Source organism: Parasteatoda tepidariorum, chromosome 4 (assembly GCF_043381705.1).
Source record: "Parasteatoda tepidariorum isolate YZ-2023 chromosome 4, CAS_Ptep_4.0, whole genome shotgun sequence".
Classification (NCBI taxonomy): Eukaryota; Metazoa; Arthropoda; class Arachnida; order Araneae; family Theridiidae; genus Parasteatoda; species Parasteatoda tepidariorum.
In genome coordinates, this window is record NC_092207.1 from 54,692,568 (window position 1) to 54,717,539 (window position 24,972).

The 24,972-nt window shown below is 27.9% G+C and overlaps 1 protein-coding gene across 7 annotated transcripts in view; it reads left to right on the forward strand.

Annotated features, from left to right (window-relative positions):
• The window catches only part of LOC107444740 (espin protein forked), a 267,337-nt gene that overhangs the window by 124,710 nt on the left and 117,655 nt on the right, over positions 1-24,972 (forward strand). The window contains exon 1 of one of the 7 annotated variants that reach the window (XM_016058957.3): positions 13,928-14,069. The exons of the other annotated variants lie outside the window; for them this stretch is intronic. The gene's annotated coding sequence lies outside the window, so the exon portion shown is untranslated. Of the gene's footprint in view, positions 1-13,927; positions 14,070-24,972 lie in introns of those variants that run through there. 7 annotated transcript variants of the gene reach the window in all.

Sequence of the window (24,972 nt, forward strand, 5' to 3'; positions counted from 1 at the left end):
ATGTTCAACATTTAACTCTTTCATCACGACGAGATAATTCGTTTTCAAGGAATACTTGCTGTGCTCCATTGCTGTAATATTGAATATGGTTATTGATTGGAAATGATTATTATTTTTTAAGCTAAAATAATTAAGTTTTAAAGGAATTTGCTTTCTTTTTCAATAGTTCTGCACGGGAACTCTAAGCGCAGGAGGTTTAGACAAAAGCTAGTCACTGCCGCGATGAAAGTGTTGATAACATATGCCATAAAATTCTCGATCTGAAAATTTAAGTTCCATTATTGATTTTCATATTCATTACCATCTTTAGTTACTAGCATTAGTATGCATATGCCCATTCAAAGAGTATAAATATTATGCATTATTTTAAAAAGTATGATACATAATGAAAATGTTACTTGGTCTTTTTTTTCATTTTAAGAAAAATCAATTATTCAAATTATTTCAAACAAATATCATTTTATTGCTGTATTCGAGTGTACAACCAGGATAAAAAAGTCTTTTTTATTAATAATATTTAAATTTTCTTCAAAAACTAATTTGATGAAACGCAATGGAGACATAAGTTCTTATTTTTGATCTGTTGATATTTTCTTTCCCTCGAATTCAAATACATATATGTACGGAAAAGAACATTCTGGTAAAATTACCGTATTGTATCGCACTGACATTTCTGGTAAAAAAAAAACATCATTATTCTGGTAATAAAACCAAAATATACGTTATTTAGACTATTCAATTTGGTTATTTTTTCCGTTTATATGGTAACGGTTTACCGGAAATTCCGGTTTTCAAAATTATCGTTTTTATTATCACACATTCAGTGAAAAATAAAAAACCGAAAATTAAATTTAATTAAACAAATGATTTCTTATATCATGCTCTAAAGTATCATGACAAAAATACTAAATTTTATCTAATTTACCAAACTTATCTTACATATTATAAAACTATATTTTATTCTTAATTTTACCAAAATCAGTACCAAAGCAAATCGCAAAGTTACCATGATTTTTTGGGTTTCAATGGAGTCAGAAACACGATACATTTTACCATATTCCGCTAGCTTTAACCATACTTTATTCGCAGTGGGCACACTTTTTAAAAGCCTTAATTTGTATAGATATACACTAAGTACAATAACTTACAATAAGTTTACAAACTGCATAAAATCAATTATACCACTATTATATACAGTGGGTGATCGGTTAACGAACATAATCCGTTCCAAGATTATGTTCGCTATCCGAATTGTTCGTAAACCGATCATCGATTCACCATAGACTTCTATGTCAAATCGATTAATTCGTTCTGGAAACCCAAAAAATTTATAATTTCTTAGTAAGTTTTTTAAAAAATAATACATATATATTGTCTTGCATATTGGTCAGTCCTTTTCATTTTATGCTTATGGGGCGTTGAAGAATATGTCCAATGTCGATTGCTTTTCTCTTTTTTTCAGGATTTTCCGGAAGTAATTGATAGCATTGTCGTTGTAAAGATCCCCAACCCTACTGATATCAGCTTGGTTTGGGTGCCATTCTAAGATCATTGCTCTGACATCCTCCCTCTTTTTCAAAAGATCTTTAATGGCAGATGTCGGCATTGGTCCTCTTTCGTCTTCCTCTTGTTCTGAAGGAGACACATTTCGCTGTGTTTCTTGGTGTTCTTCATTCAAAATTTCTTGGAGTTCTTCTGTCGTCAGTTCATCTTCATGTCCCATTATGAGCTCTTCTATGTCATCCTCGTTCACCTCCAATTCCAGATCTCTAGCAGTTGTTAAAATTTCAGAGGTGTCTCCNTAATAAGTCAAAACATACCTTGCACAAAGTAGCCCCCAAATGGGGCTACTTTGTGCAGCGATAGGAATTCAGTTTAATAATCATGTTTTTAGTAAAATATTGATATAAAATTGTTAAAAAAGTTAATTGTTGACATTTTTAATAACATAAACATCAAGATATGTAAAGATATTAGTTTGAAAATAATTTTCAGCGTTAAAAAGCCATTTTTTATGAAGAATTTTTTCTTAAAAAGAAAATTTCTTAGAAAGAATTTTTTCGAAATCGGGAATCTTCCTGTTTGAGCGATCAAGGTATCGTTTGGTGATGAGCTTTAGATCAAAAAGTTGCAAAGGTACACCCCATTCGACCAGAAGTGCACAATACTTAAACAGAACTTGCTCTTCAGTGTTTGTCAAAATCACCTGATGATTCAGGGTGGATCTGTTTTTATTTTGCACATTGTACACAGAATTTACATACCAATTATTCAAAATCTAGATTCAACACTACGTAATTATTCAATAAAAAGTAAAATACTTTTTTACAACAAAACAGAAAATATTGTCCCAAAATGCCGATAATAATCATAGTGCGTTTTTTTTTAAAATCGCAAAATGTACACTGATTCCTATAATTATTTCTTAAATCTTGATTTACTTTTCCTCGAAGAAATTTAAATTTTGTGGCCCCCAGCGAAACATTGTTTTTATAAACGCGATTATTTGTTCTGCTTCATAGAGAAATTCGGAACATCCGTTATCGATTTTCACGGAACTCTTTATCGAATGCTTTAGAATTCTAAAATATTGTTCTAATTTCTTCTTTTTCTGTTTAAAATCAGGAGTTCTTTTCGTTGTTGAAAATCAGCAAAGAAATAAATGTCTGAAAAAATTGGTTACTTGTCATTTTTAGTGTTACAAATGACACAAAACATGTTTAAAAAGAAATGTTTTGATGGGAGTAACATCCATCTTTATTTAGAAATACTAAGATTTTTCAATATATTTTGTTTAAATTTAAGTTAATAGTAATTTAAATAAAATTATTGAAGAGGGTCACCTTCTCAAATATTTTTTGACCCTTGAATAAATTAATCGCAGGGGATAAATTAATCTCATAGCCCGGGATTATCAATAAAAAAGTAAAGATGGTTTACGCCCGTTTTTCTTTGTTGTCGGTGCATTCTTATTGGGCAAAAAAAAAATAAGAAGGCCCCTTGATAAAAGTTATACTGGTATTGACCTGTAAATTATTAATTTATCCCTTATTTAACGACGTTTGCCGGGATATTTTATTTATCATCCCTTTGCAAAACTTTTTAAAAGTTTTTTTCTATTAATTCATCAATAATAAATCTTTTATTAATAGATTTTGATTTTATTTTAATTTTACGAAAATTTAAAATATTATTACTACGATTTTAATCATTATTAGAATTTAAAGGCATATAACTGAAGTTTTTGTTTCTTTAATCGCATAAATGTTATTTTATATTATCTTATTACACAACTTTTTAGCATTACTATAATTAATTACCGTTGTTTTACAATCGTTGAAAGGTAAATAAGATATATTGACTTTTTAATATGTTATATTTATTTTTATGCATAACTGCATTTAGCCAATGTATGCGGTTAAAATATTGGATAAAAATTAGTTATTTAAAATTCTAAACTAATATAGGTTAGGGTATAGAGCATTGTGCCCCTTAGTTTGGCGGCAAATTTCATTCAATTTTGCAGCAGCGCCATTTCTGGTGACCATTCTTTGCTCACAATTTCACCTTACCGTAATTTTTCTTTACCGTTATACGATTGATTTTTGTTTAGCTTCGTATATATTGGTTCATTTCGCATCACCAAAAATAAGGGGTACACGATTTAAAAATTTAACCCTAAATTGTATTTTTTTTTCAACTTTTTTTTAATTATCTCACGAGGGAAACGAGTATTATAGCAAACAAAAATTTAAAAAAAAATAGTTAAGCTAATAATTTGGGGATACAGTTTCCGCTGGATGCCAGCAAAATAACTCACTCCAGGGTAAATTGTAGTATTTGTTTATGCCGCGATTCTGCAGCCAATCAGGTCCGATATACATGCGTGACGTCGCTTATAAGGTATCCAATAAACTCTAGTTCGATAATCAATTATGCAAGATAATGAAGGAAGCCAACTTGCTCTAGATTTAACAAGTCCTGTACAACCAAGTGATTATGAGCAAGCAAGCGATTTCAGCAGTATGCTTCTTCCCAAGTTGCAAGTACCCAATTGTAACCAAATAAATAATTTTTAATTTAAATGCAACAATCTTAATTACCACGAAAAAAAAAATATTGGCAAAAAGCTCTCTATCTTAGTTATAGACATTTTTTGATGAGTTAAGATACTCATTTTACTGTATTTTTTTGTTATAGTTTTTATGCATTTGAAAACAAAAAAATTACATTCATTATTTGATAGATTATAGAATTTTTTATTCAACTTGCATTTTTCATCCGTTACGGCTTTGAAAATGTCATTTTTGAGAACTCAATTCTTCTTAATTTAAAACCTTTTTTTCTCCTTCATTTCAAATAATATACTACAAACGTTCTAAATTATTCCATTGCATCGCCGAACTTGTCAAAAAAGGAGAAAAATTGTGGGAGAGAAAACGTCGTATTTTGCTCGATCAAAGTTTTTTGTGAAGAAATATTCTTGTCACCAAAGGATTAAGGTTCAGATTTAGAAATTGGTGATAAAAGGGTTGTGCTTGCGAAAAGATTTTGATAAAAGTGTGAGAAGTGTTTACATTTCTGCTGTCAGAGCGTTGTGATGTATTTACTTAAAAGATTTTGCAGGATTCAGTTGAGTGCCCCACAAGTCAATATATGTGTAGTCGTGGCATAAAAGAACGGAAACTTAATATTCCAGTTTAAAAAAGTTTGTGAATATTTATGAGATTGGAATTCTTATAATAATTTGGTCAAATATTACTTTATTTTTAATTAAACAGTTGCTTTAAACATTGTTATGACATTTTAAAAACCATTCAGTTCTAAAAAATAGCCAATGTGCATCAATAAATCATAAGGAATTCGATAATTGAAACTAGAGGCACAATTTAAATGAAGCTAAATTTTTTAGAAAAAAATGTGAATTTTTTGAAGTTCATAAGTGATAACCCCGTTATAACAAATAAAATTATATGATATACACAGTGGTGGCCAAAAGTGTGGACACTTTTTGAAAGTTTTATGTTTTTCAACTTTGTGTGCTTGTAGAATATATTAATTTTCACTTAAATACAAACGTTTATATATCAAATTGAAGGTAATTTAATGTAGAATTTAATAATAAATACAGTATTACAATATCTGTATTACAAAAAAAGTTATGCAATTAATAGTAAGATCTATCTTAGATTTGCATTTTTTTAAAGTGATACTTACACAATCAATACTTAGTAGGATAACCCTTAATTTTTAAGACAGCTTCACAGCGTCTTTTCATCGAGTGAACGAGTGTTTGGAGTTCATCTTTCGTAATCACATGGTGCCAAGAATCAACTATAGCTTCACTTAGTTGTCTTTTATTGGATGGACGTTTTTTTCGTACAAGAATTTTCAAACGTCGCCAAAATTTTCAATTGGATTGAGATCAGGGTTGTTTCCTGGCCATGGTAATATATCTATGCCTTTATTTTGAAAGCATGCTTTGCATACTTTTGCTGTGTGGCATGGAGCTGAATCCTGCTGAAAAATAAATGGTTCGTTGTTGGGGAAGAGATCCCTGATGGAAGGTATCAATTTTGGTTTCAGGACAGTTTCGATGTATTTTTCTTCTGCAAAGTTAATATGGTGCTGAGTTTAACCATATTTTGTTTAACTACTTTAGCTTTGTTAGACGTTTAATTTAAACGTAAATATGCTTAAATTTTATTTTTTATTGACGTTACAACACATTTGCAACGTATTAAGGAAGCAAAATTATGGTATCACGCGGAACCAAATTGTTTTAGATAATGTGAAGGCATGAATTTATTCAATTCTTTCAAATATATTTCAACTATTCTGAATTTTAAGCCGATAAATTCCCATCGCGTTTAAATTTGCGTTAGGAATAATAGTTAAATTTTAACTTGACTGAATAGGATTTTAACATTTCCATTTATTTATGTAAATATTGTTTTCTTCTTGATGATCCAGAGAAAATGCATTGTCTGAATAACGTATTATTTTGTCAATCAAAGACAAATTGTTCTTCAGTTTCCATTAATAACCCTTAAATGTAAATAAAAACGCTTTTAGACAACCTGTTCGGGAATTTGAATACACAACACTAGCTCCTAGCAATATATGCAATGATACTATGTAACTAGATGCAAATAATGGCATTGTCTCAAATTTCTTTCTTTTTTATAACTAAATCTTCCTAATCGGTGGATTACAAGACCAAAATTGTTACGCTCTCCGATATCGATGAAAATTGACGACATTAGGAAATTCCATATGGGTGGCTATGCAAAGTCTAGAATCTATTGGAGCATTTTGCTGATGGAATAAAAAAACAAATCTTCACGGACAAGAAAAAATAAATCAATGATGATTATATATGATTTCTTTTCTTTTAGAATAATTTGAATCGTAGGATAAAAATAGGACGGATTTAATCAAGCATTACAAACTGTTTCATTTCTTCCAAAAATGAAAACGAATCTCTCTTTAATTTGTGGTTATTTGAGCTTATTTGATATTCTGTGGAGATAATTTGTTTTTCTGTTTCAAAGCCAAAAATAAATATAATCGACTTATGTTTAAAGATGAGATTTTTGGAATGCGTATTATTTTCCTTTTATATAATATTAAATATAATATCTGCAACTTTAATACTTGTTTTCCTTTAAAATAATCTTCAGTTTTCTTATTAGTCTGAAAGTTTGTTGTTAGAAAACCACCGTTTTTTGAACTTGTCTTTTTCACTGTTTAAAAATTTGGATCACATTGAAATCAATTTTGATTTGCAGCAATCTAATAATACGGTTCCATGCTGAACTTAATAATAAGGTGATATTGCTCAAAATGAATGGAAACATAAATCTTTTTAACACCTTATTACGATTGCAGCGAATTAGCGCATGATTGTTGTTTACGTTAACGATACCATACTTCAATGTTGAACTGAATATAGTGCCACAGTTCAATATGTACAGAAACAATGTTTCAACTTATAGCACGGTATTATTTTCCAAGGCAGACATATTATAGTTTGCTGAACTGTTTTTTTTTCTAAAAATGCTTTAACACATTTCAGTGCAGGTAAAATTCTTGGTAATTTTTAACACCATGAAAACGATGTTGAAAGTTTGTTGTAATAAGTAATTCTCCTCTACCATTAGTTTGGCAAACTTTTTCAATTAGAAAAGAAAAGTCTGAAAAATAAGCAATTAAACTTTTAGGAAGATGTTTTTTTGTTAAATCTAAGTGCACTGAAGGGGAGGGGGGAGAAGTATGGTTAAAACTACTGGAATATGGTAGAATTAACCGAGTTTCTGGCTCTATGGGATCACCAAATAGCTTGCTAGTTTTTACCGAAGAGCCTTGATAGTGATTTTGGTAAAATTAGCGATTAAATAGGGTATTATAATATATGATAAAAATTTAGTAACTTTATCATGATATCTTAGAGCATGGCATAAAATTATTTATTCGTTTATTTTTACTTTTCAGTTTTATATTTGTTACTAAATGCGCGGAAATAAGAGCCATAATTTTGAAGACCAGAATTCTGGGTTAACTGTTACCATATGAACGGAAAAATACCAAATGAATAATTTAATTGCAGTATATTTTGATTTCATTAACAGAATTATAATGTTTTTTTCTTTCTTTTTTTAAATTTTTTTTTACCTAAAAATGTCATTACTCACAATACGGAAATTTTACCAGAAATTTTTTTATGTGTATTTCGATTTTCTTTCTATTTTACTAAAGGCCTTTTTACATTTTTGATCATGTTGAATCCTGTTTTTGTTAAAGTTTATTACAGCCTAATAATATCAGGCCAAGTTGAACCTAATAGTAAGGTGCCACAGTTCAAATTTAACGGAAACATCGTGAAACTTAATACCGTATCACGTTTGCTGAAAATTAGCACGGTATTCTTATTCAAAGAAATAGAAAAAAAAAAAAGAAAAAAAACATAATAAAATTAAGCTTTTTTTCTCTTTGATCTATGGCGCCGTACAATTATTAAATAAAAGTTAATAAAAACCAAAATATGCGGTATTGTTTTGTATTTTTCCGTTTATATGGTAATGGTTTATCGGAAATTCTGGTTTTCAAAATTATAGTTTTTATTGCCACACAGATTTAGCAAAAAGTACAACACGTAAAAATAAGTTAAACTGAATAATTGTATTTTATATCATGATAAAATTACCAAATTTTATTAATTATTAAAAAATTATATTTTATTGTTCATTTTACGAAAATCATTATCAAAACACTTCGTTAAAAATTACAGATTGTCCCCATAAAGTCAAAAACAAGATGAATATTTTCATATTCTGGTAGTTTTGACCATATTTTTTTCTCATTTCAATGCTAGGAAAATTTACCAGTATTTCAGTAGTTTCAGCAATGTGAAAGTGATGTTAAAAGTGTGCCTTTATAAATAATTCTCATTTTAGTTAAACAGTAATAGTTCCTATATCGATGAATGTAGCGATAGTGTATTGGCATGCTTTTATACTCGTATTAAAGACTTACTAGTGAATGTCTTTAATGAAATTAAATATCAATTTTTTAAGTAGATTAAAAGAGTTTCAATTATGCAATTTTCTTCCAAAGTTTGAAATTTGCTTGAAAAGTAGAAAGTTTGGTAAATTACAAAATTTAAAATTCTCATTTCCTTAACTTGTTTTTAAATTGTTTAATTTAATTTCTGAATTGCTGATTTTAATTGTCATTTATATATTTTAAAAGTTCTTAGCTTATAATTCTAAAGTTATTAAAAAACTATAAAAATGAATAATTTATATAAAAAAAGATTGACTCATTTAGAACGTAATTATTTATTTGATTTGTAAATTGTTCAACAATTTCTGCACGTACACACGCAATATTATGTAATGAAATCATTACTTATGAAATTCTTGATATTTTCTTTTACGCATGATACCTTTTTTTTAATTTATGAAACCCAATTTTGATTTTAATACCAAAATAATATGTAGCTTATTTTATAGGATTCAAGCTAAAGGTTTATTACAGTGGTTATTTATTTAACTATATTTTCCCACGATAGTTTTCGATTCGTATTCAATTTTCAATATTTTTTTTGTTGAATATCACCGCCTCTTGTTAAATCATGCTTAAAATAGTGTAAGCTTGAATAACTCTTATTTAAATTCAAAGCGCAATTACTAGTTACGATGATTGAGTGATTAATCCATCAAAATATCACATATCCGGTATTGATTAAAACCTAGGATAAAGTTACAGAGTTTTTCCGATTTACATAAATTTTTAACAGTATGTTATACCGGTGTAGTTCTAGTTAGTTTGTTGCGTTTTTAGTTTTGAGTTGAAATAAGTAAACTTCGATATTTAAATAAGTTTTTGCACAATTTTGGCATCACTTGTATTAGCATCGAACAAAAAGCTGCAGTTCAGAAATGAACACTCTTTTTTGTCAAAAAATGACCAAAATTTAGATTGATGATAAATTTTGATTGCAGCAGTCAGAAAACATTTGAAGCTCATCAGACGCAAATATATAGTGGAGATTAGAGCTCTCTAGTCAATCAAGAATTATTTGAAATTTTAATTGATGATAAGTCTCTTGCAGCGATAACTTCTGTTTTTCATTTTATATTTTTATAAACCGTTGTTGAACAGCTGACCCAATTTTTCGGATTTACGACTGCTAAAGTTCAACTCCCTAGTCTTGTAATTTTGAACCCAATCCAGAAGACAAGGGAACTACTGGATCAAGTATTGTGGGGGGATTTGCTTTCGTGGAGGACTTTTTGATGGAACTAACCCTCATTTGCGTTACACGGAAAGGAAGACCACGAGAACGTCCCACGGTAAGCCTGACGGCAAAGGGACTCTAACCCAAGATTCGTCTACCACTGGCGTTATTTCACGTCAGCCCTGCGTTCGGTGCAAGCCAGATGCGGATTCGTATCGACCAGCCTTCGCTGGGATTCGAACCCGGTTCCCCTCATTGGAAGGCGAACGTCGATAACTTCTGTTTGTAGAGGCCAGGAAAAATAAAAAGTGATACTGAACTGATTCTCAGGTTCTTACTGTTTGTCTAAGATAGGTACTCTGCCAGACATTAGTTTGGAGCGGCGGCGGTGCCTATGGTAACGAGGTATGATTTTTTTTAAGTAGGGGTGCGGGGTCCGTCTTTAGGACTGGTTTCGGCGAGAGAAAAGGAGACCTCTTCATCGAAGCTACCCTCCCTAAAATGCCCTCTTCTTGTTTCCATAGCACCAGACTGCCGCAGACTTAGTGACGGCCGGAGTACCTATCTTAGACAAACAGTAGCTTATCAAAAAATGCACTAGATAGTAAAAAATTCCGGTTAAAAGTACTGGCACTCAGAATCCCAGTACTTTTTCCCCCAAAATCAGTTTTATAGGAGCATGTTACGGAACAAAAAATAATATGTACCATACTTTTTACAGTAATATTCACCGTAAAACCACTGTATCACTACAATTAAATAAATATTACTGTAAAATCTACCGTATAATATTTTACGGTAAAAATGAAATTTACGAATGATGCACCCAGAGTGCCGGTACATTATACCGTAATTTGATCCGGTATTTTTAGTGCGATTAGATTTTTCGTTTGATGATAAATTCTATTTTGTTATAAAGTAATAATAAATTTAGTTAGTAGTATTGTCAACAGCTCAAGTACAGATTTAAGTGCTCCGACTGTACAAAAAGTAGTCAAAACTTCGATTGCAAGATTCCACCTTCACAAAGTCATATGATAAAAACGCAGAATGTTTTTATAGAAAACATTTATTATTATTTTTCATATATGAAGGCAGTCATCTATCACTCTTAACTTTTACGTGTTCGTTCCCTATAACTTATAAAAGTAAAAACACCAAACAATTTCCATGTTAAAAATTAAAAAAATAAATAAATACCAGCTATGTTTATTTACTTCCCTTTAAATAATCTTTTGTTCTGATAATTCTGCACGCAACTCTCTGCACATCTGCCACTATTAAGTCCTTGTTGTGTCAGCTTTAAAATCATGTCAAAGTCAAATAGATATTTAACGGATTTCTGAGTTCTTTCCACAATTTCCATCATTGTTTAAGGACATGAATAATTATTCAGAGAAGATGGATTAGGGATGGGAAAGGCCGTTCAGTTCGTATTAGTAAACATTCTCGACTGAGTGTTACGTGTTATATGCACAGAATCACGAAGAAATATTTCAGTTATTTTACGAACCCATAGATTTATATTTTAATGATGGACAAATATTTTATCTGACTGTGACAGATCATATGTTTATTTAACCTTGACCTTTATTTAAGCTCCAGTTAAAGTTATGTTGTATTTATTTCTGTCTGATATTCTATCCTTGATATAAATTTTGTAAGTTTTGCTTTTTAATTTAAATTATTGGGGTGCATTTTAAAATATAAAATGCAAGTTTACATTAGTTTACCTAGTAAAGGCATTAATTTGTTAGTTTCTCCAGATGGCTAGAACTTTCATTCTAAAACTATGATAAAATAACCGGCGTCATTCGGTCCATCCAATTAACCGTAAAATTTACGGTAACGAAAATTTTTACCTTCACGGTTTTGAAATCATTTACAGCTAATATGGTTAAAAAACCGTGTTTCGGATAGTTTAGCAGCTTTATGGTGATGCTATCTATTTGTGAATGACAGTATCGTATTCTAATAGGCCATGGTCGCAAATTGGGTAGTGCAGGACCTTGTGAACTCTTTATGTGACAAAGGAAATGGAGGAAATATTGTGGTGTCAACGTTGAGACTCGAAACTTCATTCTCTCGTCATGAGATTGACAGATTAGCCATTTCGTCTATAATATGTACGCACTTGCAAGGAACTAAATTGCTTCATTCGGTGGGCTTAGTTGATGCGATAAGATTCTGGCTATTTAACCGTTTTTTGGTAAAAACAGTTAATAAACGATCTTTCTCACAGTTAATAGTTTGACTACCATCTTATTTAGGGTTATTTGATTGTTTTGGTTGAATATGGTAAAATAACAATTAAACAAATTGTTCCTTAACAGTTGTTTCTGAGAAATTTCTAACAGTATAAAACACCGAGGTGCATTTGTGAGTTTGTAGCATTGACGTTTTCAAATATTTGCAACCGTTTTTTGAATTTAAAATGTAACTTGCGTTTGTTTGCATTAAGTATCAACAACAAGGGAGTTGAGGAAAGCAAATTTTACTAGTTCATGACTTTACCCTAGTCTTGTGGTGTTAAGCTTTCATACTTTAAGTTTCTTTCAAACATCACAATTATGATCGATTTCTGTAAATTCCGTCATTAGTTTAAAAGGAATGCTTCTGCTTTTGACCAAAACACAAAAACGCTGCTATTTTGTTAACTACAACTTTCAGTGTGATTTTTATATTAATTTCTCTAAAAAACGCATTCTTCCTTTTATGAAATTATCGTAAATTAAATATTAAAAAATAGTTCTTAAAGGAGAAAAAAAAATTTTCATCTTAAAACTCAGCAATATAATATCATTATACTTATAATTATCAAGAAATATTTTTTTCTGTTTCAATTTGTGTTTTTAGATACCTAAATAGTTATTCATAAAAGATAATTAAAAAAAATAGTTATCCTCCATGTTACCATATTATCCTTCCTTATTTAATGTTGAGCGTTGTTGTTAGTTCATCAACTACTATCACATATTTTATTCAATCCTAAGATTTTAGGGCTTGATATTTAATAAAATAGAATTTTACATAAGACAATTTGCATACCTTAATATGTTTCGTTTAGCTAGGCTGTTAAAGAATTTATGAAAAGCAAAACCTGCCAAAACGTTATTTTTTTCAGAAAATGACTTGTTAAGAGTAATTATTTTTTTAAAACTTAAGAAGCTTATTTAAATATTATTATTTTTGAACATATTTTTGAAACAATTTACGTATAAAGACACCATAAACTTAGAGCAAAAACAAATAAAATTGCTTTTTAATTTTATAAAAAAATGTAGGCTTAAATTACTGGAGATAATTATACAATTAGACATCAACAGCTATATTTTATGTATTAAAACTTTTGGTGAGATTTAACTGAAGTAGAAAACAATCTGTTTGAATTAATTTTTTTGTATTTAATTTAAGAAAAAATGTATGATTTTTTTACTACACATTTTTCGAGGTCTAAAAATAAGAATTTACCTCTGAAGAAGTTAAATATGATTGTTTTTTCCCCAAAGTTTTAAGGAATAATTTCGAAGTTTTATATCCGTGTTTTATAATCAGTATTTAATAAAGACACAAAAAATAGTTTAGAGACATATATTCTTTATTAGGTAAAATTATTGATTTCTTTACAGATTTTTGGGATTCTAACATTATCTTTATCGCCATTTAACCTGAATCACTAAAACTTTAAAAAATTACTCATATTTACACCAATATATATAATTTTTGTGAACTTATAAATAGTTTCTAATAATTTACTTTTAATAAATAAAACAATCTATAAAATCCGTACCTACAGTTTGCATTTAGAAAGTTACGAACTTACACACTAATAAAAGTCCCTTCATGAGATGCAGCTATAATATAGTCTCTAATTAAAGTTTGAAATTTTAAACACGGGATAGTTATGAGATTTCGTAAATGAAATCGTATTTTTTTCATTCAACTATGCACTTTCTTACCCTAATAACTTTAAATCTCAATTTAAATCGTCTGCCTTTTTAAAAAATCATTTAAACTCTTGAATCGTAAGTAGACTTTTGCTCATTATAGCATCATGAATGCAGTCTTGCGGAACTTAGGGGCCACTTGCTGTCAGCGCCACCTTTTGGTGTCCGCTATAGTTAAGCGGGATTTACAATCTCAATCTCACGTTTGTTATCTGGTTCAGTAAAGAGGAAAAGCATAAACGCGTTTATAACTTGGGAGTACGGACCTTTTGGTCAGCTGTGATTTAAAGTTGGTCAGTTTTCTCTTATTGAAGTGATTTCTCTTATCAGCGTTTTGGATTTATATTATATCGTTTGGATTTTTTATTCATAAAAAGAGGGTATGTAGCTTGAGATTTATATATTTTTAAAAATATATTTGGAATAAGACTGTATTAATTGTTTTTATTAATTTTTATAAAATGAATATAATTGTAACTATACTATTAAGGAATAATAAAAAATTTAAGTTTAACAAATGTTTTAAATTATGAAATTTTTATTTATAAATTATATCTTTCTTTAATAAATTAATTTAATTTTTATTTAAGAAAATTTTTATGTTTTTAATAAAGGTTTTATTATTAGATTTATTAGAATTTCAGAAATTCAGCTAATTATTTTTATTAATTTGTTTGAAAATAAATTTAAAGGACAACAAACCATTATGAATAATTCGGAGTACAATAAAATTGAATTTTAATTTATTAAAAAGCATACAGCAAATAAAAAATAAATTTTTTTTTTAATGTCTTCGAATATTTTCAAAAAATAAAAGGAACGAAACTTTTTGTATTATTATTATTAATTAGGACACAAAAGAGAAGGTTAAGAATAAATTGTAGTATAAAGCTATATAGAATAAAAATTATGTAGTACGAACAAAGGAGAGAAATTAAATATAAAATATTTTTTAAACCAGGTTAGTGCACTAATTTACATGATTTTATTTCAGATTTCTATTTAAATATTGCCACAATGAAAATGGAAAAAATTTAAATGCATTAAATTTAGGAAATTTAAGAAGCATTAATTTATTTGTAGGCAATTTTAAAAAAAGAAAAAAAAAAACATTAATTTCCTTGTGTGGAATTTTTAAAAAGTAAATTAGTAAATTATTTAACCAAACACTAATTGCTTTAAAGTTTGTTTTTAAGATTATATTTTAAAGAAAACATTCTAAAACCAATTTCAGTTATTACATCTCTCGCATCTCTATTTTACATATTTAATTTTGCGGTTTAGAATAATTTATAATAATTAATTATTATTATTATTATTGACAACTATTTGTTCTTGACTACTTCGATAGGATATAAAATAATTGTAAGTAATTTCATTTGTAGCATATAATTAACACCATAAAGTCACAATTCACTGACAATAAAAAAAATTATCATCACGTTTATACCTATAAATGTGGATATAATTTTTATATATTAAAATTACAGATATCAGAAGCAAAAGTGAACGGACCGTTGTTTAAAATTGTTCGGAGATATTTACAATCCTTTACAAACATTAACTTTCGATAATATTGCTAATTTATTTGTTGTTTTATATAATCTGCTTTACGTGTTCAAATATTGCGTCTGCCCATCTCTAATGCAAGAACATCTATTCTTTTATATACTCCTTAAATATGATAAACTAGTAAAAATTAATTCATTAATGCGAAATCTATCTCTTTGGGGACTGTTTCGCAATTTTTAAAAGAAAAACGCGTAATTTTCTATTAGTTAACTTATGTATATTCAGTAAGTGTTAATTGTACATTGTAAGGCAATCTTAGCATAACTTTCAAATTTAGAAGTATAGCTTTCTAAAATTTCACACATTTTTCGAGGAAAAGAATTTTTCCACAAGAATTTTATTAGTAATTTTCTAAGGTGTTCATGACACATAATATTAATTTGCAAAATATTACTGAAAAAACTGTGATATTTGGATATTTATGGTTAATATGCAAACCATCATCGGTAGTTTCATAGAAATAATTTTCGCTTTGAGTCACATGACTCAAATATGTTTACTACCAATATAGTTACCAATATAAGTTTACCAATGTTAAGCTTACTAGCAATATAAATTTTCAACAAGTCTACTACTAACATAAGATTGTAAAAACTCGCTGAAGGTAGAGACACAATACAAGCATCATTTAATTGATCTTACTAGAAAACAAAATGTAGTTCACATTAACTCCGTTGTTTGAAAACTTTAAAGGCACATTACGATCAGTGCTCGGGAAAACTACATTATTTTTGCAGTTAACTGCAACTACTTTGTTAGAACTGTAGTTTAATTACAGCTACAACTGCTACAAACAACTTTTGAAATGTATTCACTATCTTTAGAACTTTGCTGAAAAATTTCATTTACACCCATGCTCAAAGCGATTTTAAATTTAAAAAAAATTAGCATGAGGAATCATTAAGAAATATTTACGAAATTACCAAAGAAAATAATTCTATTGAAATAACATCCATTTTCCGTTAGTGTACATTCCCATTTGAAGAGGTGCTTAGCTAATATTTCGTAATGGATAGTTTAATTATTAGAAATACGTAATTCGTCCTACAGGGGCATTCTGATTACGTCTATTGACAGATCTGCGAAGAATTGTACCTATGATATTCAAAAAATTAGTCGCGCTCAAATCTTGTTTCTCTACTAAACTAACGTTAAAAGTAGTTGCCAGGAATTTTTCTTTAAGAAAAAAAGTAGCACGCTACACTGTAAACTACGAAAAAAAGTAGCAACGACAGTAGTTTTGCTACTTGTAGCTGGCTACTTTAGACTACTGACTACCGATATTTCATTCTTTCATTGTTTTATTTAATAACTTTAACATTACTTAATGCCATCATTTTCTTCAATCAGTCAAAAACATAGCATTTAAACAGCAAAGTACTAAGTATGATTTGTGATAATATAAGATTTTAAACATAAATAAAAAATACAACGATTTAAAGAAAAAGAATGGGGAAACAAGTTGGGGAGTTTTAGTGCTAGCTGTGAGCATCTTTTGCTAGCGCAAAACGAAATAAAAATTAAGGGAATTTATATACCAACATGAATATTAAAGCTAAATATGCTGAAAAATAAATATAGATAAAGTATTGGAAGAATAGTTAGTACAGTTCAAAATTCCCCTCGAAATAACAGGTGTCAAAAGCGGGAAAAAAAAATTATTGAATAAAATTCGATGGAAATTTAATGCTATCCAATTTTGGCAAACAAATCCATCGAGTTTGTTCCATGGCTTTTTTCTTTTCAAATTGTTAAAATTTTTATATGGGTACGTAATAGACCTGAAAATAACATTTCGCCATGGCGAGTCAACAAAAAAGGTGACTATTTAAGCTAAATAACAACCGTTTACTTTTTCCCACCTTTTGTTTTTGTTTTTGAAAATCTTTTAATGATAAAAGTACTTTAATACAGAAAAGCTCCTGAAAGCAGAATTTCATTAAAATGTCCAATGTCTCCATTCAAAATTTTGATTTTTCAGAATCCATCAATTTTTGATGAAAAGGTTTATGTGAAAGAACAATTCCTTCACAATTCACACATTTCATTGTAATTACATTAAATTATTTTGCCCAACCAAATATTTTTAAGCAAAGTTCTCTAAGTCAGTATGTTTAATTAAATTCTGTTTCATATTTATATTATTTTTATTCTTAAATTAACTTTTTATTGCCGTATCTATATTATCTTTTTATGGCTATATTATTTGCAATAATCTATTCATTCAGCTTCAATTAACTCAGAAATAGATAAAATAAAACAGTTGTAAACGTCCACACTTATTACACATGCTGTAATTTATTATGACAAAATAAACACATAAAATAGAAGTTTGAAAACACGGCGAATAATTCAAAAGGAAGTCGTATAACAGCACATAAAACGAGTAAAACATGTAAATTATGTTTGATCTTAATTGCTTCCGAAATCAATAAATTATTTCATGATTACCTTGATTAATTTTCTATTCATTATTATTTATCGATTTTCGACACCTCCAAGCTATCATCTTCTTTTCGTTATTAACATGTCAACACTGAAACGTTCTTTTCCATCTTCCGGGCTTTAAGAAGCTACTGTAATAATAATAAACGTTATTTTCTATGAACTTCTTCGCCACGCTGTTCAAAAGTTACCTGTTCACTGGTGTTTTCACGCATAATTGATCGAGACAGATTAGCAAAACGTTTCTAACGAATTAAACTTGCTTTATAAATAGACCATTTCGAAAGGTCTAAGTTAATAATCGTCTGCAGACGTGGTTTTTATGTTATTAATCCCTAATTTTTTGTTAGTTCGTTTCAAACATTTTGGGTGGTAGTACTGAACGTGGAATGATAAATTTAGCTTACATATTTCTTAAGTTTTTATTATAAATGATGATCTTACACTGAGAAAAAAAGTATGTTTTGAGCTACCAGAATATGATAAAATTTACCGTGTTTCTGGCTCTATGGTAATACCAGAAAGCTCGGTAAATTTTTCCTAAGTACTTTGGTTATGATTTTGGTAAATTAGCAATGAAATATGGTTTTATGATTGGTAAAATTTCGTCATTGTAGTAAAAATTGGTAATGTTAGCCTGATACCTTAAAACATAGCATAGAAACCGTTTATCCGGTTAAATTTAATTCTCAGTTTTGTACATTTTTTACAAAACATGTGGTAACAAGAACTGTATTTTAGAAAACAAAAATTTCTGGAAAACCGTTACCATGAGAACAAAAAGATTACTAATGAATGATTTAAATACCGTACATATAGGTTTTATTAAGCAGAATCGTATTTTTTTTTTTACCAGAAATGTCGTTATTATAATGCACCGTAATTTTACAGAAAATTTTTTCTCCCTGCAATTTAAATTTGAAGATTTCGTATCCTGTAAAAGTAACTGTACAAGCTAAATGCATTGTATAATTACATTTTATAGTATTTTAAAGACTTATTTTGACTATTATTAAAATACAGTATTTTTTTTACTTAAAAATATTTAAGAATGTTTTGATAATTTATAATCAATTTAATATATTATTATGAGTTTATTATTATTATTCACTTTTTTATTGTGAGATGTGTAAACATATTTGCTACAATGCTCTGATATTATTGTCATTTTCATTTTATTTAATAACTTGTAATTAAGAGATTAATGTTTGGTTAATTCTTATTGCAATGAAAAGTTGAATGTGTTTGGTATTTTCTTCTGCTCAATAACCTCGAATTTTTCCTGATTTATGATTTAACTAATTAATGGAAAACTTAAATTTGAGGATTTCAGTTTAAATAAATTTAGGAGATTAGTTGGGTTAAAAACACAATATTATGAAAAATAAGGGCTAATTCTGTAGATACTCCAATACATAACTCCATTACATTTTTTTTATTAAATTTTACTGCATTATATTACATATTTATTTTTGCCAACTACTTTGTTTCGTAATATAAGGTCCCTAAAAATTTGAAATACATGCTTTTAATAATTTTTCGCCTGATATTCGGATTTTTAACTTAGATTTAGGGACAAAAATACTGAAAAATGTGTGTCTTCTATAGTTTTGCTTAATCAAAGGAGAAATTAACAGGCCAGAAAAATGTTTTTAAAAGTTATAAAAAATATGCACCAAAAATTATTTTCATAAAAAAATAGTCTAATTAAGTGTTAATTAAGATTAATTTATTAAATTTAATTAGTTAAAATTAAATTTTTTTAAATTATTTTCATTTCAAATGAAATATTTTCGAATCCTAAATTATAAGTGTTTCTATAGCATGATAAAAATTATGCTTGATAAAATGACTAACTTCAAAATTTGAAATTATTGTGTTAAATAGTTCCCAGTAAATAATAATATGAAAAGCAAAATTATTACTTTTTATAAATATAATGTTTTTAAATTTACTCTACCAGTTATCTTAACGATTCATTTCAAATTTTAATTCTTTGAGATAGATGTTAGTTAATAAATCAAACTTTTTCGATTACATTTATGAAAATAATTCAAAAGCAAACTATTAAATTATTTTACAGCTGAAATTACATTAGGGTAAACAAGTTTGACTAATTTAAATGAACAACTGGGACATTTAAAAATGTCACAGTTTCAAATTGTAAAAGTAACATAAAATGACTCTGATTACGGGCTAAATTATTATAGCCAATTTTTCCCTGATTGCATTAACCCCTTCTGCATTAGTTTGCAATCCCAAACTCTTTGAAATAGAAGTGCATGCTTTTTTCTGGAAAGAATATGCGTCTTTTTACGGATTTCGAAACTCAAACAATAGCTAGCTCTAATTAATTAGTATAATTAGTCATTGCTCTTCAAACTATTATGAAATTCTATCGCTAAGCCACAAGTTGTTAAAGGTGTAAAACTTTAATTCTGCTTATTTGGAGTTGGCTGAAGAGTTCGATATTTTAGAGTTGACAGAAAAAAATTCGATTCCTTTGTAATTGTATTAATTTTGTGAACTTATAAGCTATATTTTTTAAAACATTTCATATAATGTATGCTTAAAATCGCATTTGTAACTGAAATTTAAAAGTAAGCAAATTAATTAAAAGTTAGAGACCTATTTATTTTATGTAATTTAAAGAATTTATTATTCCCATGAAATTATAATATATTTGCTTTCAAACTTAGAAAATAAGATGTTTTATATGCATGTATAGTTAATTATAAAAAAAATTTAGCTTTCTCCGTATTAGAAATGAAAATGTTTGTTTCAGGTCCTATGTTCCCTCTAATTTTAGATAAAGAAAATGTCACTTTATATTATTTCTATTTATTATGTTGAGCCAAAACTTCAGGTTATGTGACAAATAAATTAACCATCATTAAGGTTTTGCTTATAGTTCTATTTTCCATGCTAAGACTTTCTTAAAACCTTTTTCACTTTTACTGTAAATTAAATAAATCATTTCTCAACCTGCCATCAAAAAGTCTTAAAAAAGTAGGGTCAAATGCAAAATTTACCGAACTTCTGGCTCTATGAGAAACACCAAAAAGTTCGGTAATTTTTACCGAACCACTTTGGTAACGATTTTAGTAAAACTAACAATCAAATGTTTGTTTAATTATATTTGATACAGCTTGGTAAATTTTAGTAATTAGAGCATGGTATAAAAACATTTTGTTTGGTTAAAGTTACTTTTCAGTTACTTATTTTTTACTAAATGTGTGATAATAATAACCATAATTTTAAAAACTGGAATTTCTAGTAAACTATATGAGGAGAAAAATTACCAAATGAATGGTTTTCATTACTCGAATTATGTTTTCTTTTTTTTTTCTTTAACCAGAAATGTCTTTAGAATTCAGTGCGATAATTTTACACGAATATTTGTCTCCGGATGCCATTAATCAATATTAATGATTTAACATAAATCGAACATCATTTAGGGAATGTAAATACCTTAATTTCTTTTCAGTTAGAAATTTAATTACACTTGTTTGTTTTTGTTTATTATGTGTTTTAGTTTGAATAATGGTTGATTTTTTTTATAATTTTTTTAACTTTAAATTGAAATCCTCTGCTTTAATTTTTTGAATTTTTAATATTTTTTATGAATGAAAAATAAATGATTGCTTAAATATATCTAAAGCACACATTCATTTTCTTACCTCTTCCGTCAAAACCTGTCGCAAAATTACAATTTAAACTACAACTACGACTTATATATTGCGATCTTTACCAATTTAAACTAAACGGATTTGACTCGAGAAAGTAAAGTATTTGTCATTTTAACCCTAAGGCACATTTTGGATTAGCGGAATAAAGCCTACTTTACTATTGATGTAATTTACCGGATTTAGGGAAGTTTGATTCCTTTAAGTTATCGTTTGTTTATTTTTAAACTAGTTTGTAATATAATGATTTACATCTTAAAATAAATGCTTGTGTGTCACTGATTCTACTACCAATAGATAGTGAACTTAATCGTTATGCCTTATAATTTAAGTTGACTCACAAAGATGAAACTTAGTAAAATTGTGTCTCTTTTCTACGCAATTGCATAAATTAGTTACAAATATGCATAGTACACTACAAATATGCAAATATGCAAGATGTTACGTTTTTAAATGCGCATTCGATATTGATTCACTTATCACCATTCTCCTGTATTTTTGTATTCCTGTAAGTTTCTTGATGGAAATATTTTCTTCGTAGAAAAGTTTATGTAGTTTTTAGGATTTCATAAATTTTTTAAACATTGTGTTATTATAATTCAAATTAAAAATATTTTGAAGCAGTTTTTTAAAAAAATATGTAAAAAAAAAAGAAATAGGCAGTTTTTTAAGAATTTAAATTTTTGAACCCGTGGACGCAAATTCTCAAAAAATATGTCCTTTCTCATTGAAAGTTTACTTTTCTCATTTAAATTTTAGTCTCTTCTTTTAGACTGTAGATATTAACCGGAAGATATTCATTATTCATTTACTCGAAAACCTATCGATTAAATTAAAGGAAAAAAAAAATTTTGTTTTAATTCTATTGCTCAATCTTTCAAACCTTCGCATATTTTATCTCATCCATAAAAAAATCATAAAAAAATCGGTTCTTTTTTCTTTTTTTTGCGACAATGTTTATTTTTAGTGAGTTTCCAAAATCAATTCTCAGCACTAGATAAAAACCTATTAAATATAGTTTAAAAAGTTTAAGTGCTTTTTTCCATACTCAAATTTGAAATAAAATCAATTAGTTAAATTTTTTTTTAAGTTTATTAAAATAAGTATTTTTTAATGTAATTAATTGTGTTTCATTTAATAAGTGCCCTTTTTTATGGTTTCAAAACCAAATAAAACGCTTTAATCTACCTCTGCGTTTGCTACATTGAAAAGATTGGAAGCATCAAATGAAAGAAATTTTATCAGAATGCATTTTAAATCTTTGAATGTGAAAACAATTCTAAAATCCATTGCTTCAGGAATGCTATTGAAAAACTACCCAATCTCATATACACGTCTGTACATAAACCTTATCTTGCATTTATATTTTATTTTGTGAAATGTAACAAAAAAAATAGTAATGAATATAAAACTACTATAATTAACGTTGATTATTACTTGTAACACAAATCAATATCAATATATTATTGTTAGAATTGGTTTTCTGATTGTCATAGGAGGTACTTAAGCAATAAATAAAAAGGTAAAATATCGTATGTGTTTTGTCTCTAAAAATAATAAATGGGGCAAAAATTCGTATATTGATGTTTCTAAAATATGCGATAATATCAATTAAAATGAATTAGAGATATTTTAAAAATTTTGCTACTCATTTTTAAAACCTCTCTCCTCTTTTATTAAAAGATGATAGAACCACCTTTTAAATTGTTTAGCGTTTGCAATCATTTACTCGAATAATTCTCTTTTAAGGCAGATTAAAGGTCACTTATCAGTTTGACTTTTTTCTCGAATTATGATAGTAAATGTTACGAAATTTGCTTGTTAATGTTTAACGTATTTCTTAATTAGAAATTTGAATGCACCGTTTTCATGTGATTTGATTTCAGTATAAAAGTTAGCTTTTTGAATTCCTACAGTTTTATATCTAAAGTATCTCTACATTTTCTATTGTAATATATATATATATATATGTTTTCAAATAATTATTTTAATAAATTTTATGAAGAAAATATAATTTTTAATAATAATTTTTATGAAGAAAAATTAAACAATAAATATCCAGTTTTTTAAAGAATAAAAATAAATGTCAATGTGGGATTATTTGTATAATTATAATGCCTTTTTTTTTAACAAGTTCCAAAATATTAACNTGCTTGTTAATGTTTAACGTATTTCTTAATTAGAAATTTGAATGCACCGTTTTCATGTGATTTGATTTCAGTATAAAAGTTAGCCATAGTTCAGTACAAAAGTTTCAAATAATTATTTTAATAATTTTTATGAAGAAAATATAATTTTTAATAATAATTTTTATGAAGAAAAATTAAACAATAAATATCCAGTTTTTTAAGGAATAAAAATAAATGTCAATGTGGGATTATTTGTATAATTATAATGCCTTTTTTTTAACAAGTTCCAAAATATTAACAACCCTTATTTAGAAAATTTTACTTTTTCATGGACAGATATTTTACTCCTTTTTGCATTTATCTTGTTTTTCATTAAAGAATCCCTTTATTTCCGTAAAAATTAAGCAATTTAATATTTTTAATTGTTTTTACGACAGCAAAAAATAGCATGTTATTGTTTTGTTGTCCTTCTGGAACAATCCAAATGGATTCAGAATGGTTCTCAAAACTGTTATTGATTGCTTCCTAATCACTCAGCATTACCAAATGCTTACAAAACTTAATGAATCAAAATCTTTTGTTTCCGATGCTATTTATGAATACACCTACTCTTTTGAACTCAATTTTGCATTCCCAAAGCATGTACTACTTCCGAAAAAAAAATCACACTCAAAACCGCAGAAGTGTCTCTGCAAAAGAACTAATCCGCCGTTTCTCATCAAGCAAAAATGATTATATCTTTTCTCGCGATGTGGGAAAACGAGATATTTTTGTAACTCCAGAATCGTAAAGAAAAGAGATTCATAGTTTCAAAATAATGAGTTTGTTTTATAAGCATTTAACCTCGCCATTATTCCGTAACGTTTCCCATTTTTATTCCATTAAGATCCGCCCATATGCAAGCGTCTTATCCTCCCCCGGGCAAAATGAAACCGTATCCGACTCTCTGCTTCAAAACCACCGACTATTGAAATAATGGAAGATGTTGAGTTTTTGATTCTGGTAGTTCTTCAACCAAAGGAAGAGAGGTTAAAAAAAAAAAAGAATCTGTGTCATTTTTCTATGGCTGTCATAAAATGTTTGATGAGGTCTCGCTCCAAGTACGATCCTGACACTTAGATGTCGCAAAAAAAAAGGTCGCCAAATACTTTATTTTTCCAATCTGTGTTCGCATTATTTCAATTCAAATTTTTAATCGCATAAGACACAACTGAGGTTTCTTTGTATTAGATTTTTGAGTTTAAATGGTTTAGTTTTTATCAATGAGAGAGTAACAGATGGTATTTTTAGCTGATTTTGTTGTGGCACAGATTGGATTCATCTTTTGGAAGTATTGTGCCGGTTATAGACGGATATGAAATTAAAATTTTTGCAAAAACAACAGGTAATGCTAATAATTTCCGTACTGAACAAAGTGGAATTTTTGATCTGGTTGATTATTTTGAAGACTC